This window comes from Rhyacophila brunnea, unplaced genomic scaffold, assembly GCF_057557595.1.
Source record: "Rhyacophila brunnea isolate RB1 unplaced genomic scaffold, BYU_Rbru_1.0 scaffold_11, whole genome shotgun sequence".
Taxonomy (NCBI): Eukaryota; Metazoa; Arthropoda; class Insecta; order Trichoptera; family Rhyacophilidae; genus Rhyacophila; species Rhyacophila brunnea.
Window position 1 is genome coordinate 14,914,576 of NW_028232763.1, and position 15,877 is coordinate 14,930,452.

The following is a 15,877-nucleotide window of genomic DNA, read 5'->3' on the forward strand; positions in this document are numbered from 1 at the left end:
TGGGATATAACAATATTGAGCGCAGTGTCTCTGTTCCTATAACAAACAATACATTCTAAATAAGCCACTGGTGAAAATGCAACATAATACAATTTAATTCTCGGTGGCATTCAATAATATACATATTCCATTATGAATTCAGTTCAATGCACACTATGCGGATTCGTTCGCGAACGCTAACAAAACTGGAATTATTTATCATAGAGTCTGCGAATAGCACAATCAAACGACGTATATTAATACTACTGTATATTATTTAATTCATTTTTTTGGCAAGAAATGCCTATCAAAACTGCGTTCATGGATATTGCAATTCTTCGCTCGAGACGCGTTCTTCAATTCATCGGCCGATTTGCTAGAAGAGATCTGGAACAAAAAGGATTTCAAGTTATGCACATTTATATTTTTATAAAAATCGTTTTTTTTTTTTTTAAATACATATAAAAGATATTAAAACTATGAATTAGACTGCGAAATCTTTAACCTCTTGCGTCCTGAGGTACACATATGTGGACGTTATTTAAATATTTTTTAGTAATGATTTGAATGGATACTTGAACCGCATTTGACTACAGTGGTATAGATAGTATATTTTTCTACCACTAGAGCAAAACACTAGCCTATGTAGTTTTAAAATAAATTGTTATTTTGACTTTGAAGTTATGGATATTTGCACAAGACAAAAATGGCGGCTAAAAAGTCAACTCTGACAAGTAAGTGCTTTTAATTAAATATTAATATTTATTTATATTAAAAACCAATGATGTATTTAGTTTCACAATGAATCATAGTAATATTCCGTATACTTTAAATTATCTTTACACTTTTGTAAAATATTATATCATAGTTTCAAAATTCGGTACACACATGAGTAACTCAGGTCTAGAGTGATATATTTTGACATTAGTATATCTGATTTATTGAGGTTATGTTTTTTGTTTACATTTAGACGAATCCTTGAATAGCCAGCATATTGGTGATATTTTGAATGATAATGATGTCGAAGTTGGTGGAGGATATAACCCTGACGACAGTAATGATGTTCACATTCATCTCCTGGGCCCAGATGATGACTTTATTCTGGAGAACCAGTGAACTTTACTCACTGCTAGAGGCTGAGATACATCCTTCAAAATCACAATCCAGGATCCTATCCTGGCTTATGAAACCATAAGGTATCAATGCTCATATTATATTACTTTATCATTTAGTCATAAATATCAAACTTATCATTTTATTAGGCAAGTGCATGCACTGCTAAAAAATCAATTAAGTACCAATTAAATTGATACAGTTTGTGATGAAAGGGCTTTGTGATCTCCATATTGAGGATTCGATGGACAGAATAATTAATATACTTAATATACCTAGTGATTAATACTATTGGCCATTAGTATTTATATTCCTGGTGTTGAATACTTAATAAATAGGAATAAATGTATCGATTAATTCATAGTATTGTATTTTCTATTGTTTCAGTACGCTGAGCCTAATAAGACGAATGATGCTGAGCTGAAGAGTTCAGTTCATGGCCATATATGGTTTATTGGGTGCTGGACTCCAATTGCTCTATAAATTATTCTCCATGTGGGGAAGTGAATCCTACCTATCTGATGAAGATACGATACAATCTCAATGCAACGCTGTGATGTTACGTTGGCTTCCCAACAACTCCCCTTGTACGTCTACACATATGACTTTTTTACCAGCTTCAACCTCACCGATTCGTTATTTCAGGCCAATACGTGTTATGATTCAAAGAAGACGAAGAACGATATGCATCACTCAGTCAGCTGTTGTAAAATACTGATTACAAGTCGATGAGCCGCATTAATCTTCACAGTGGTGTGTTTGCCTTCACAGGACATCAAGCATGTAAACTGTGAGGATCTTTGACCACTGTGGACATGGACTTGTTGGACATGGACATGAAATTGTTTGCTCATTGTACATGCAAACTTATAGGAAAGAAAATATTCACTGTGATTGGAATACTTCATAGTCATGGAAAATCAGACTTGCAAACCCTACGATTTGGTATGAAAGTCACTTAGCCATCAGTATCATCATCGATACAAGGTCATCCAAGAAACTCTTCACCATTAGCTTCAATAACACACTGAGTAAACACAGATCTACTTCTACAGCAAAGAATGGTTGTCCCTAAACCTATTCCCTGAAGTGCGCTTATTAATGTGTAGTATTTTAGGGTTTTGACCGTTAATGTACTATATTTTTAATCTAAATAAATATAATTTTCCAATCACCATTATATTATTATGATTATTGTATTATTTTTCTAATAAAATTGTATCATTATATGGATATCACATTGTTTTTGTTTCATTTCATTGTTTGTACTGTATCCAATATTGTACTCTATTGTGACCTGAGATGCACACACGTGCACGTAGTGGATTTTAGTTAATATATAGTAAAAAAAATATTTTAATTTTTTTTTGTGATCTTAATAATATTTATGGAACAGTAAAATGCACAAATATTTTTTCTCATGACTGGTTCTATCTCGGGTCTCAAGAGGGTATCGTGATTCCTGGCGGCGGCGCTCGTGTTAAATCTTGTCTATGGTTTTCGATGTCGAAGTATTAAAAGTACTGAAACACGAGAGGAGGGTATGTAGTTCTCCAAGCCGCCGCCTATCACCGTAAAGATTTCGCATTGTAGTCAAAAATCTCTTTGGTACAGCATAGAAAAAACTTAATAAACTAAATTTTAATAATAAATATGACCATAAATTAATATAATATGTTATAATAAGATGGGGTCCTTTGACGAATTCACATTTTATAACATTTTTTTACTTTTCTAAGTTTATCTTTGACTGTGTTTGTAAATTTATCAAAAAAAATGTCTCAAATTGCAAGCTTCATATTTTCCGTCTGGTAGGTAAAGACTTCGCCTTAAATGGCTTCGTAGATAAGCGCAATTGTCGCTTTTGTTGAGTAATGCAAACCTACATGCTATTAGTGAAACACCTTATATCCACAGTTTACAACACATTAACAGTTTGGTGTGGTTTATGGTCTAGAGGTGTAGTTGAATCATAATATTTTTGAAAACGAAAATGGCAATGCAGTTACTATCAATGGAGAACGCTACAAAAACATGATTACTGATTTTTCTGACATGAATTAGATGATTTTGATCTGGACGATATTATGTGGTTACAGCAAGATGTTGCAACATGTCATACAGGTCGTGACACAATCAACATATTGAGAGTTAAAATAAAAATATATATCTTTTATTTGATAACCCTATATTTACATTGAGTGACATTTAGTTGTACATTTAAAATGTGTCTTATTTATTTAAATTATTCAAATATCGTAATCGTTACTTTTGATTCAATGATCACAGATTCTCTTATCTTAGAAAGTTTTGCCAATCCCAATATTAAGGCGTGTCTTTTGACAACTTGTTTTTATTATTATTTTATTATTATATGCGAGCACCAGTGTATTGATTTCTATAATAGGTCAAATTGAAATTGTTATACACTTGTTTAAAAAAAAAAAGAAAACCTCGATAAATTGAAATGGCGGTATAGATTCGTCGAAAACTTTTATATAGTCAATTGCAAATAAATTCGGCAAAGGAGGCCGACCGAGTTAACTTTTTTGAGTAATATCTTCCGATTCGATAAGGCGATATCTCGTTGTATGGCGTGTTCCACTTTGTATTTTGTCGCGGATATCTTTTTACATTACTGATTTTTCAAACATTATTATCCGTATTAAATTCGCAGAATTTCTGCATCGGTAGCTCACGGTTTTTGCTCTGCGCCAGTGATGCACAACCAGCGGCCCTCTATGCCATTTATTGCGGCCCACAAATTAATGAAATATGCGAAAAAATCCTTGTACTCCCTAATAATTAATTACATTAACTATGTAAAATGATTTTAAAATCACTTAAAATAACAATGAACATTTGTAAAATTTAAAGTTTTAAAAAGAAGCAGCTTTCCTGATGACCAGTTTCCTAACCAACGTAGTTGCTTTATGTGAAAGTTTTTTCGGAAGCACTTAGGAGAGCAAAGCCTACAGGTGCGGACGTCAATTTAACGAATGATGTGACCATTCAACCTAAATACAACGTAGTCTAATGCCGTATACACACTTTGGCTGAGACTACCAGAGCAAGGCTGAGGGCGAGAGTTTAGTAGGCATAATAACATATTGTGTGACGAGGCGGATGGGACTTACGTGTGGCTTTAGTCCAACAAGAAGATTTCGGCAAAAGCCGGAAGGCGCTATCGTCGACTAAATAGGAGTCTTAGTAGTTCACAGTTTTAACACGTAGACAACTCGTCGTTAACCGGAAGGCGCTTCAATCGAAGTGCGGTTAAAAATGGGAGGAGCTTGTAAGTTCACAGTTTTAACACGTAGTCAAGATGATCTTGTTGGACAGTAGAATGCCGCTATAGGCTTGGTTAATAGACGATCTTTTTTGTTATTGACCCACTCGACCTGTAATTTTCGCCAATCGATTCTTCGTTGGTCGGTTTTGGCGATAATTGAAGTCAAACATTTCACTACTTCGCCACTAAACTGAGCAGTGATATTCTGAGGATATTGACTACAAACAACACGCTTACTATCAACATACAGTATCAACAATCATATTATTTTATAGCAATACAGAGTAGAGTAGAGAATTACTGCAGTATTTAAAAATGTTTTGTACTCGTGCCACTTAAATCTAGAAACACATTAGGGACGTGAGCTCACGGTCAGCTCGCGCCACGGTCAAGAAGTGTGAAGTTTCATTTTACTTGGTATTTAATTGTATCAGAACCACACTGACATCACCTCACGCGTATCACGACACACCGCCAACCTCGCATGTGATGTAACCTTTTTTTCGGAAAATTTACCCATTATCGAGTCGACTTGGAAGGGAGCTACTAATAACAGACATTGTTTTTATAGGTTGTCAGTTTTATATTGCTTATGGATTGTTCTGATGTTTCTGAGCTGTTTATGATAATTGTTTTCTAGATTGAGGTACCGACATAAATTAGGCCTAGGTAGGTACTGCTATAAAGGTTGTTCATAGCTGCTATATAACGATTCACTGGCACGTACCCACACACTTCTGCGCTACTGGCAGAGCGATGTAAACATTTTTTTTTTATATGAATTCATTATCATTGATTCGATTGTAACAACCGTTATTGCATCATTGTTATGTGTTGCATTGTCATAATTAACCTCGTTTCATAATACTCTGGTTACACGGAAAACCGTAAAGAGTTAAAAAAACAATATATCTTTTATAAAAAGTAAGGGTGCCCACTAGTCACATAATTTCAAAGTGTTTGACTGGGTCACTAGTTTTTCACGTTGTTAATACATTACTTCTCGTAAAAACAAAAATCTGTTAAAACAAACCTCCACTCTGTAGAGGTCCATATCTTATTAGGATTGGATATGGTCGGGAAATTCATTACATACGGATGGGATAATACATTAAATTGTTCGATTTATTGCGTTAGAAAATTCTCGTATGTACTATATACGTATACACCTTTAAAAATTTTAATAATCATCCGATCTTGGTGAGACACTGGTTTTGGGCAGGGATTCTATCCAATTCAAATATTGTTCATAGATAATGTGTAACACTTCAAAAACATACACATTAGAAAACATATTGGTACTGCTCTGGTCTCGAATCTGCATCCGTCGGATTCCAGCTTGAGTGCTTAAGCTACCATTTAAGCAACTTGTGTCATACTTAATCACACAACAATTAACCAACAATATGCGTCTGATATGTTTTCAAAATTTTATTATTTGTGATAAGACTGATAAGGGTAATTCTTAATTCCTACACTCTCATCAGGATCGTTTAACAATTATTGTTTCATTGTACCTACTGACACATGCTAATAAGCTACTATTTTATAATTAAATTCTATTTATTCAATAATACACAATTTGGAATACTTCAAAATCATACTTATTAGGAATACTACTAGTATTTCACCATGTTTGAACTTTAGCTTTACAGGATCATAATATGGACCTTCACGGAGTGGAGGTTGTATTAACAGATTTCGTTTTTACGAGAAATGTTAGCCACTCCGCAATCTATTAGGTCCATATTCTGACTTCAAACACAAATTGAAAAACAATATGTATATTTGTCAGACCAAAGATTCGAACCTGGGACCCACGATATAATGTATTAGAAATAATAATGGAAATATATTGGTGCCGGTCGAATCTTGGATCCTCGTCCGTCAACTATAACTATGCATACTATGCGTTTTTGAATCAAGATATTATTATTTTCAAGTTCAAACAAATCACAGTTTGGTATATAGGTAATAACTATACATTTATTATAGTCGGCAAATTCTTACATAATATTAGTTTCATTGTAATTTTAATTGTGCTTTATATGTATTTAGTTATCTTAATTTAGTATAGCAGTATCACAAGAGAAAATGTGCAAATTTCCTTTAATTCATTGAAAATTCTAATCGCAGTAAATATCTTATTCTTGTTAAATTATACGTATTCTTACTAACCGGCAGTAAGATACCGGTATTATAATATTATTATTCACTAGGTGGATATTTATTTCCGTAGGAGTATGTATTCTATTCAGAAATCACATATACTTATTATCTTGCATCTTTGAAACTTAGGCAATACTGGAATTATTTGCAACTTATTAAATCTAACGCAAGTGCTTTGTTGAAAATATAATTATTGTCTGACTAGCTTGAGGCACTTATAGTGTTTTCTAATTTAATTTAACTTATATTTTTGAATATTCACCAGATATGTTAATATTATGTTAGTGATATCTTTTTAAATGTATGTGACACCAAATCGGGTGGCTAATATCAAGTAAGGAAAATATGGAAGTTTTTGTTGTATCTATTAATTAGGTGTTAATACCGATTTTAGTAGGTATTATTATATATATAGCGGGGTGATTTTAACCATTTCTACTTAAACGTCTTAAACGATCATAAACCTTGTTAAACAAGGCCCCTGTTAAATTAATGTAAACCCAGAGTCAATATCACGAAAATGTATCAGTACCTACTATGTTAATAGTTTATGTGTTAAAATTTCTTACAGGTTATCAATTGACCACACAAAAACGCTCGTGTCTTTTTATAGAATATGCCAGAGTATTTTTAGTTGATTCCTAAATGAGAAAGTTTATTCATTAACTATTGATATTTTATAGAAATTAATTTTGACAATTCAATTAAAAATATGATTTGATTCTAACACGACTCAACACCATCAAATATTATACACGTTATAACGTTAAACGTACAATATCAATAATTTTATGTTTACATGCAAAATATTTTTTGTGTATTAATAAAATCGGAAACGTTTGTCAATTTGCGATTTTTTGGCTTTCTATAAAACGATAGCCGAGCTTTACGGCTTATAATGTCGTGGGTCCCAGGTTCGAGTAATGGGTCTGGCAAATATACATAATATTGTTTTTCAATATCTTGAGAAAGTGGCTAACATCAATTTCTCACAAAAACACAAATCTGTTCACAATCCGTGGAGGCCCATCTGATCTTATTAGAATCAGACGTAGTGAAAAAATGTTATTAATATGAAAAAAAAACAATTATCAAAAATAAGGAGTTTTTGTTACATAAATAAAATCCATACCTACTTAAAACGCTATTACGTACTGGTGCTACTATTTATATATATATATACAAAAAATACTCTGGAATGGTTTTTAAATGTAATTTTCAACAGAATTAAACGAAAATTTGGCAAAAGACTCGCTCACTATCATAACATACGCCATTATGCTAATATTTTGATTATTCAAATAAATGCAATGCACTACATACGGAATATAGACTCAAATGTGTTTGTTGATTCATAATATATAAAAAAAAAACCATTGACAATTTGAATGAAAGATATATTTTATTTACGTATTTAAAATATGTAAATTGTTATTCAATGCATAAATAACCATAGTGTATTGAGACATCGAAAACCTGTAAACAAGTATTATGCTCCCATTTCACTCGCATCAATTTCATTACAAACTTATCATTTTATTGTTTAGCCGTGGGAGAAAAGCGAAATATACTTTTTCATATTGCAATTTCCTTCCTGGATCACATGGCGTCTGGTGCTAGCTATCTGGCTGTGCCGTATTACCTGTTACCCCATATTTCCATTATGCTCTGAGAAAATATCGACGAGTCCGTGTGAATAGGGGGTTACAAAGAAAACAACTATGGTTTTACATAAAATGTGCGTTTTTTCGCATTGTTAAATCGATTATGAACATGATTTCTCGCTCGATAGCGTTACGCAGACATTGTTTTATCGTAGTTATGTAATTTATAAGATTTTTTTTACGAAAATATGATATTGTAGGTACGAATAAGTAAACATATCTACTATTATTTATTTTTAATTACCTATATCATTTTAAACTTATGTACGGTAACTTTAACCGGTGTTGTATGAAGGTCCCTCCAAGTATTTATTTAGTTTTGTCAGTAATCTATTTTTTTCGGACTAGAGTGACAGTGATGCTATCGAATGAATTTGAAGACTACAATTTAATATTATATTTTACTGGTAATTTTCACTTCAAAAAATATACAGTTATATCCGGAAAGATCCGAGGAGTACGTGAGACGAAGCCCGGCAGTTGTGGCGCCTTTTTACAAATGATAGCCATAGTATGTCTACTAAACGGCAGTTTACAGTCAAACGTAATGCCAAGATCCCTTACAGATCGTATTCGCGAAATTACTCTGCAATGCATCGAACAAATAATACTCGTAAGGGGCACTAAACAATGTATTTATCAATATTGAACTGCAGTTTTTACACTTGCCCCATCCTAATAAATATTATCTATATCAAGTTGGAGTTGACGACAATCGTCCAAGGTAACAACTTCCACGAAGAGTTTCAAGTTATCAGCGAACAACAAAAACATAGCATTTTTAATCCATTGCTATGCTACTCGTATTTGTAAATATCGCAAAACGCAATGGCAAAAAGTTTTTTATATAACATTATTGATGATTAACTATATCCAGGCGGTACTTTAGGCATATTATATACTTTGTTTTGGTAAGCGATATATATTTTTATTTTGACATTTTCTTTATGTTGTGTTGAAAGTAAATAATCTTTCAGCATATTATTGTATTTCATTGCATGCGTACCAGTTCACTGACTAGATGCTTTTACACTCCGTCTTTAAAGCATCTGCTGGATATAAGCATATTATACAGACATGGGATAAGCCATTATAGTGCCCATTTACTATAAATACGTCGGATGAAATCTTGCCTTCAACTCATTGTTGTAAATTGAATGATTGAAGAGTTAGTGGGGCTCCCCTATGATTAGAAAGTCAGCGGTCTCACTAGAAACACTGAACCAAACTAAACGTCTGATATTATGTGGTGCATGTGTGTTCATTAACACGTTTTATCCATCAGCACTACGCTGAACAGCTGTTCAATGAGATTGTTTTACATGAGTCATGGGTTGTCTGCCAGACTTATTTATCCACAATATAGATTTTGTAGAGTAATGAATCTTGAAGCTGGGTAAACCTTTTTTAATAAAATTATAAAGGAATACGTTGTATGTATAGTACTTTGTAGTGTTGCTAGAAATAGACTCTTAAAAATCACAGTTAAAATTTAATTAATAATTACCTAATTACCTGATTATTTTTAAACGAATAAACTAACAGAAGATGTCAGTATTTTTAGTTAATGCCTTACAATAATTGTTATTAATTGTTTCAGTAAAAATGTTACTTAATATATTTGTGTGAAAGAGGTCAGAACTCAAAAGTAAACCACGCTGTTATCCTTTTCTAACTGTTGCCTAGTACAGAAAGACTTAACGTTTTTCAAACAAGGATCTGATTACTTCTTATTACGATTATAATCAAAATATGACGTTTCAATATTTGCGTGTAGGTAACATCATTAAAAAAATAGTAGGTATCTTGTTCCATTAACATTTTATTTAATTAATTAGTAGATACCTAAGATTATCATAGATAACAATTCTTTGGTTCATTATTTTACGAAAAAAATCCGAGATGAATAAATTAATCTGTGTTCCAATTCAATCAAATAAATGTAACTTTGTATTAATATAATTTTTCTTTGTTTTTTTTCAGGTAAGTTTCGCAAACCGACGGTGTGATATTTTCAATGTGACTGAACCGGCTAAAATCGTAATAATGATTGTCATGTAAGTGCTTTTTATCGTATCGGAATATCACTTATTCTATCTACAATGAAATCTGTCTTTGGTATTTTACACATTTATAAATAACTGTATTATAATTAAATATTGCTTAAGATTGATCGCTAGAAAATAGAATGTTATGAATATGATAAACTATCAGTGGCGAAGGACAGGTGTAGGTTGTGAAGATCTGATATAAATAGTGCATACTAAACTTTATCAGTCAAACGTATTTGTTTTCATTTAACTAAGACCATAATGTTTAGATGGTGCGTATTAGTTTTTAAAATTAAATAATTAAACCTTGCCTAATCCAATCCATAGTAAATAATATTAAACAAATATTCGTTTATCTATAAAATATCTAAAATTATGCCATTAAACTATACATAATTTTAGATTATTTTATAGATAGAAGAATACTTTTTATCTATTATTGTTAGGTGGCTTAATGAATTAAAAAAAAAAACTATACAATACCATCTGTACTATCTATTATTAATTCAACGAAAATAAATATTTATCACTGTAAAAGTGTGAACTATTTTGTCGAATCGCTCATATGGCATATGTATTAATTGAGTTAGCATTTACTTGGTAGAATTCCATTTTACAAGAAATGAAAATATAAATAATATTAAATTCTACAGGTTTTTTAAAAAAGGTTTTGTCGATAGCTATTTCGGTTGTAACACCATTATCAAGACTATTCAGATAGGCCGTTTGCCTTTGCTTAAATACTATACGTATAGATAGAGACAGAATGCATTTTCTTATTCGTTCCAACAATATTATAACTGCGTAACATCAATACTCTGAAAACCCTAAGTGGGGTTTTAATGGATATCAAAATTTATCGAAATATAGCATACCTGAACTATTATGATTTGGTTTAGGTAGGGCTTAATTGAATTTTAAAAACAAACAAGCACAATCTGAAAATTGTATTCTTAGTTCAATGAAAACAAAGAAGTATGTTTGACAAAGTTTAGTGTGTGCTATTTATGTCGAATCTAAACAGTCTATCTGCATCCCTCGCTACTGTAAAATACAATATACTCATAATGCTGTAATACATTGGGGTTGTAATTATTATTAGGACGACAAAAATCTTCTTACTGACATTATAAGGATGCATATTATTAAATAGTTTTTTCACATTGCATAAAATAAAATAAAATAAAATATAATAAAACATTAAATATCATGTACTATCGACATAATTACGATGAGGAAATACAAAATTAACCTGTTCTGTAGCTAAAAAGGATTTTGTAAAATGATAGCAAAACGACAGTGTCATAGTAATTGTTTATAGACGATTTTACTACAAGATTTTATTTAGGTGAAGGAATAAAATAATAGTAGGTACAGACTTAGATGAAGTATAATATAATTGAAATGTAAAAAAATAGATATGCGTTACAAATTAGTGAATTCTATACCCGAAAGACGTAATTATCTTACTGTTATAATTTATAATTAACTTTATAATGAGTAATGAGTATTAAAATTAAACACATGCTTAAAAATATAATGTTCTCACAGTCATTTGTGCATGTGTTGATTGTGTAATATGTTCACTGGTCCAATATGAAATATTAATTCAAATAATAGTTATGCCCATGTGTCCATTCGTGCCCTTCGTGGGTACTATACTTAATGTATATTTGTATAGTAAATTGCATAATACCAGTAGCGCTGTGTTGTGGATATGTCATAATAAAATATTATTATATATTTTAATAAATATGTGATAATTTGATAAATTAATAGCGTCAAATAATTTAGCCACATATTTGGCATTCATATATTTTTTTACAGTGCAAATAAAGTTAACTAGTTGACTTATCGTCAGCTGAATGCAGAACTATTCTAACTCACATTTGAAATAGTTTGCAGAAGAGTTTTTTGAAACAGCCTACTTCAGTTATTTATTATTTATATGGACAAGTGTATGCACCATTTTTTTTCATCAATAATCCTAGTAAAATATGATGCATCCATTTATCCATAAAGATAATAAATAATTTCAGTAAGTTGTTTCAAAAAACTCTCTCCTCAAAAATTTCAAATGTAAGTTAGAATCGTTCTCCATTCAGCTGACGTTATGTATTACTGTGTAGTACTAGCGTGCGGTGACTTTTGCTTGTGGTGATGCTGATGAACAACATACTTCATTTGTTACATATTATATAGTTAGGCTTTTGTTTCTAATTGGACCTAGGTAGGGTGGTTGATGAAGTATTGCGATATGTTTTACTGCAGTGTAGAAATGCTGATTGATATATTTTAACAATATTTATATAATAGTAATAATACCTATATAACATTTAGAAGAAATAACGTTAAGTAACATTTTCCATGCGATTGCACAACAATTAACTTCATAATTTTATTACATAGCACTTTGTGGATGCCCTGTTTCTACAGCATATTATGTAGATTTTAGACGTACACCACTGCAACAGGTACATATATTAATTATATAATATAAAGTAAGGTAAAAATAATACAAAATTATCGTTTCCATGTAGCCTCCAGACGATGCATTTAAACTCCACAGAGCCTATGTAAACATTAGAAATTTTATAAAATTTTATTGTTTTTTATTCAAGAAAATAGTCATCTTGGAAAAGCCTGAAAACCATAAACATTTATAAGAAAAATTCTATTAAAAAAACCTTGTAGGATTTCAAGACACGTATGTATATCGCTAACACTAACCATTAAGATACCGAGGCAACTGTTTTTTAATATGGCGAATATGTGCTCGTATAAAGACATGTTTGGGTTAGATTAGGTTAATGATCCATTTAATACCATTCTCGAGTACATTATCGGGAGTTGGCAGGGTGACTCCGCATATGTTGAGCACCGAGTGTAAATAATCCCTGTTAAACACCGGATTACTGTTAATGTTTCTTTGTTGCGTGTTTTTTGTTTATTTTAAAATTTTAGAATGTTGTATGACTGTAGGTAATAATTATCATATTAATTTTAATTGTATTCTAAAGTTACGCCACTGAGCTAAATTCCATGACGCTACGTTGGGGTCCCTTTGAGAATCATTTGAGCCAATTTAGTTTCGTAAGCAATAATTTTCAAAATGATTGTTTCAATTGTTTTCATTCAACAATAACAAATGTTGCCAGCTGTCTTTCTACCGCGTGGCACAATGATTAACCCAGAATGGTTAAATTATTTGTCGCTTTTGTTCAACACCTATTGTTTTTTACAGTCTCTTAATATTATCATTTAGTGCTTTGAATCGCAGTTTTAACATAATCGCTGCGAATTATTTTCAGTTGCCACATTCCGAAGTAAATTGTTCCTACATACTTTTTCTTCAATTTGAATTTCGAACTGCTAGACCAGCTAGGCAGTTAAAAGTTAAAACCGTCTTTTTAACCTACCGATTAGACGGCGCTATATTATGTTTATAGATCAAGATAATTAATTACTTAGGTATTTGGTATTTACTTACAGATAAAAATATATTTTATAGCACATGTGATGCGTTCACTTTTTACGTTTTATGAACGTAAACATGTAACCCAAGATGTGAACATAATATTGTCTTATTATCAGATAAATCAATGCTTGTGAAAATTAGTTAAATTGATAATTATAGTAGACTTCTATAACGTCAACACCAATTCAATTAATTAATATCATTGTTTGTATAAGTCAGGGATCGGGGAACTATTATATTATATATTACCATTACTCAAAATTTATTCGTGTTAAATTGATAATATTACTCCTTGCCAAGACTTCAAATTAAGCAAAATTGCTCTTATATTGAAGACTGAACTTCTCTCACGGTCAAGAATTACTTAATAAAAAAAACAAAATTCACATGCTAGGTATAATAGGAACAGCACACTAAATTTGATTAATTAATATAGGTATTGTAATACTAAAAATATATATATATTAATAAAACGGACTGATTAACTGAATGAATCATTTCATTGAACACTTTCACCTCCACTGTGGGTCTATTCTATACTTATCGATCGCTAAAGTGATAATGTGATAAATATTATCAAACTTAGGGTAGGTTTGTTTCAAAGTATTAGCACTTATTGATTGTAACAATTACAATATTTTAACAGCACCTCTATTGCTGCTGTTAAAATATAGCACTTATTGCAACAGTTACAAACATCTTATTTTAATTGTTACAATAAGTGGTAATACTTTGATACAAACCTACCCTAAGTTTGATAATATTTCTCACTTTATCACTTTAGCGGTCGATAAGTATAGAATAGACCCATTGGAGGAGGTGTTGGAGAAATGGTGTAGTTTCGTTTTCGATCAAACAATATTGTTATCATGGTTTTGAAACAAAGTTTATTTTTGAAAATTCGACTTAAACTGAGTCATTTCACATCACAAACCCATCTTCGGATATTCGACTGTGTCGAATATGGCTTTATAAGCTGAAACAGCTGTTTCGCAAATGACTCGGACAAAGCATAATAAAAAAAAAATGAAAAAACTTCAATCAATTAGAAAAATAACTGTTTCAAAGTCGTTATAATGGAGTTCTGCCACGTAAACGCCAGTTAAATGAATAATATTGATATCATCAAGGTCTTCGGCGTCCAACCGATTTCTATACCTACATACTTTTTCTAGATTATACGGGTAAGATGGTATTCATACTTTTATTTTGTATTTTTGAAATTTCATAGTTCCTGATTTTTTATATTTACCCCGTTTAATGCAATTTACACGTCATGCTCCCCGACCCCCATTATAAGCGGACGAAACTAATTCCGATCGTTAGTATGTGAATTAAGGTTTACGGAAGTTGTGATTTATTTTAATTAAATTAACTGTAAAATGAAAAAAAATATATATACTTAGATAGTTCCGCAGCATAAAAACTAGTTAAATCAATATAAGTAGGTAACGATAACTACGTGCTTATTTAAATTATTATTGTACGATGACAGTGATAACTCGTTTTGGGTACCTATTAAATTATAATCTGTTGAACAAAAGATGAAATTTTTATTTTCGGCCTGTGTCTCATGAGTGGCGTGTTCCCTTCTACACTTTTCGCTTCTCAAAATTGTACGTTAAAAAAATATCGCAAAAAACATACAAATTAACAATTTTTCGGTTATACCAAAGTAATAATAATATAATGAGAGACAGTTTATACTCAAACCTTGCAATATCCAATTTTCAAAGAATGCTTTTTTAAGATGCAGGTAGATTGGATTTTTTAACATCGCGATAACCTCAAGCACTCGTCAAAGATATTGCAAGGTCATGACATACGAAGATAATCTACCATTTTCGTTCGCGCATCATATCGGTCTCCACAGATTAGCGATTATCTTAATAGACTCTTCTATGAGGTGTGGTTTTTAGCCATCTGCTCAACCTATTGGTTCCTCACTCTGGATTAAAAACACTTCGATATAACAACTTGTGATTTAGTAAGTAAGGTATGTAGTGCGAAAGAATTGTCAAAAAAACAACGCCTTAAACAAAAAAATAAATATATTCTTTTAGCTCACTCGAATAAATGAATTATCAATGATGATCTACAAAAACCGAACAGATTTACAAGCCAAAAATGC

General features: G+C 31.3%; 1 protein-coding gene and 1 long non-coding RNA gene across 3 annotated transcripts in view; both read left to right on the forward strand.

Moving 5' to 3' along the window:
* The window catches only part of jvl (javelin-like), a 479,502-nt gene that overhangs the window by 74,702 nt on the left and 388,923 nt on the right, over positions 1 to 15,877 (forward strand). The window lies entirely within an intron of this gene.
* Positions 498 to 2,504, forward strand: LOC147078401 (uncharacterized). The gene is made up of 3 exons (XR_015071811.1): positions 498 to 713; positions 950 to 1,175; positions 1,480 to 2,504. It is a non-coding gene; the product is annotated as an uncharacterized LOC147078401 (long non-coding RNA).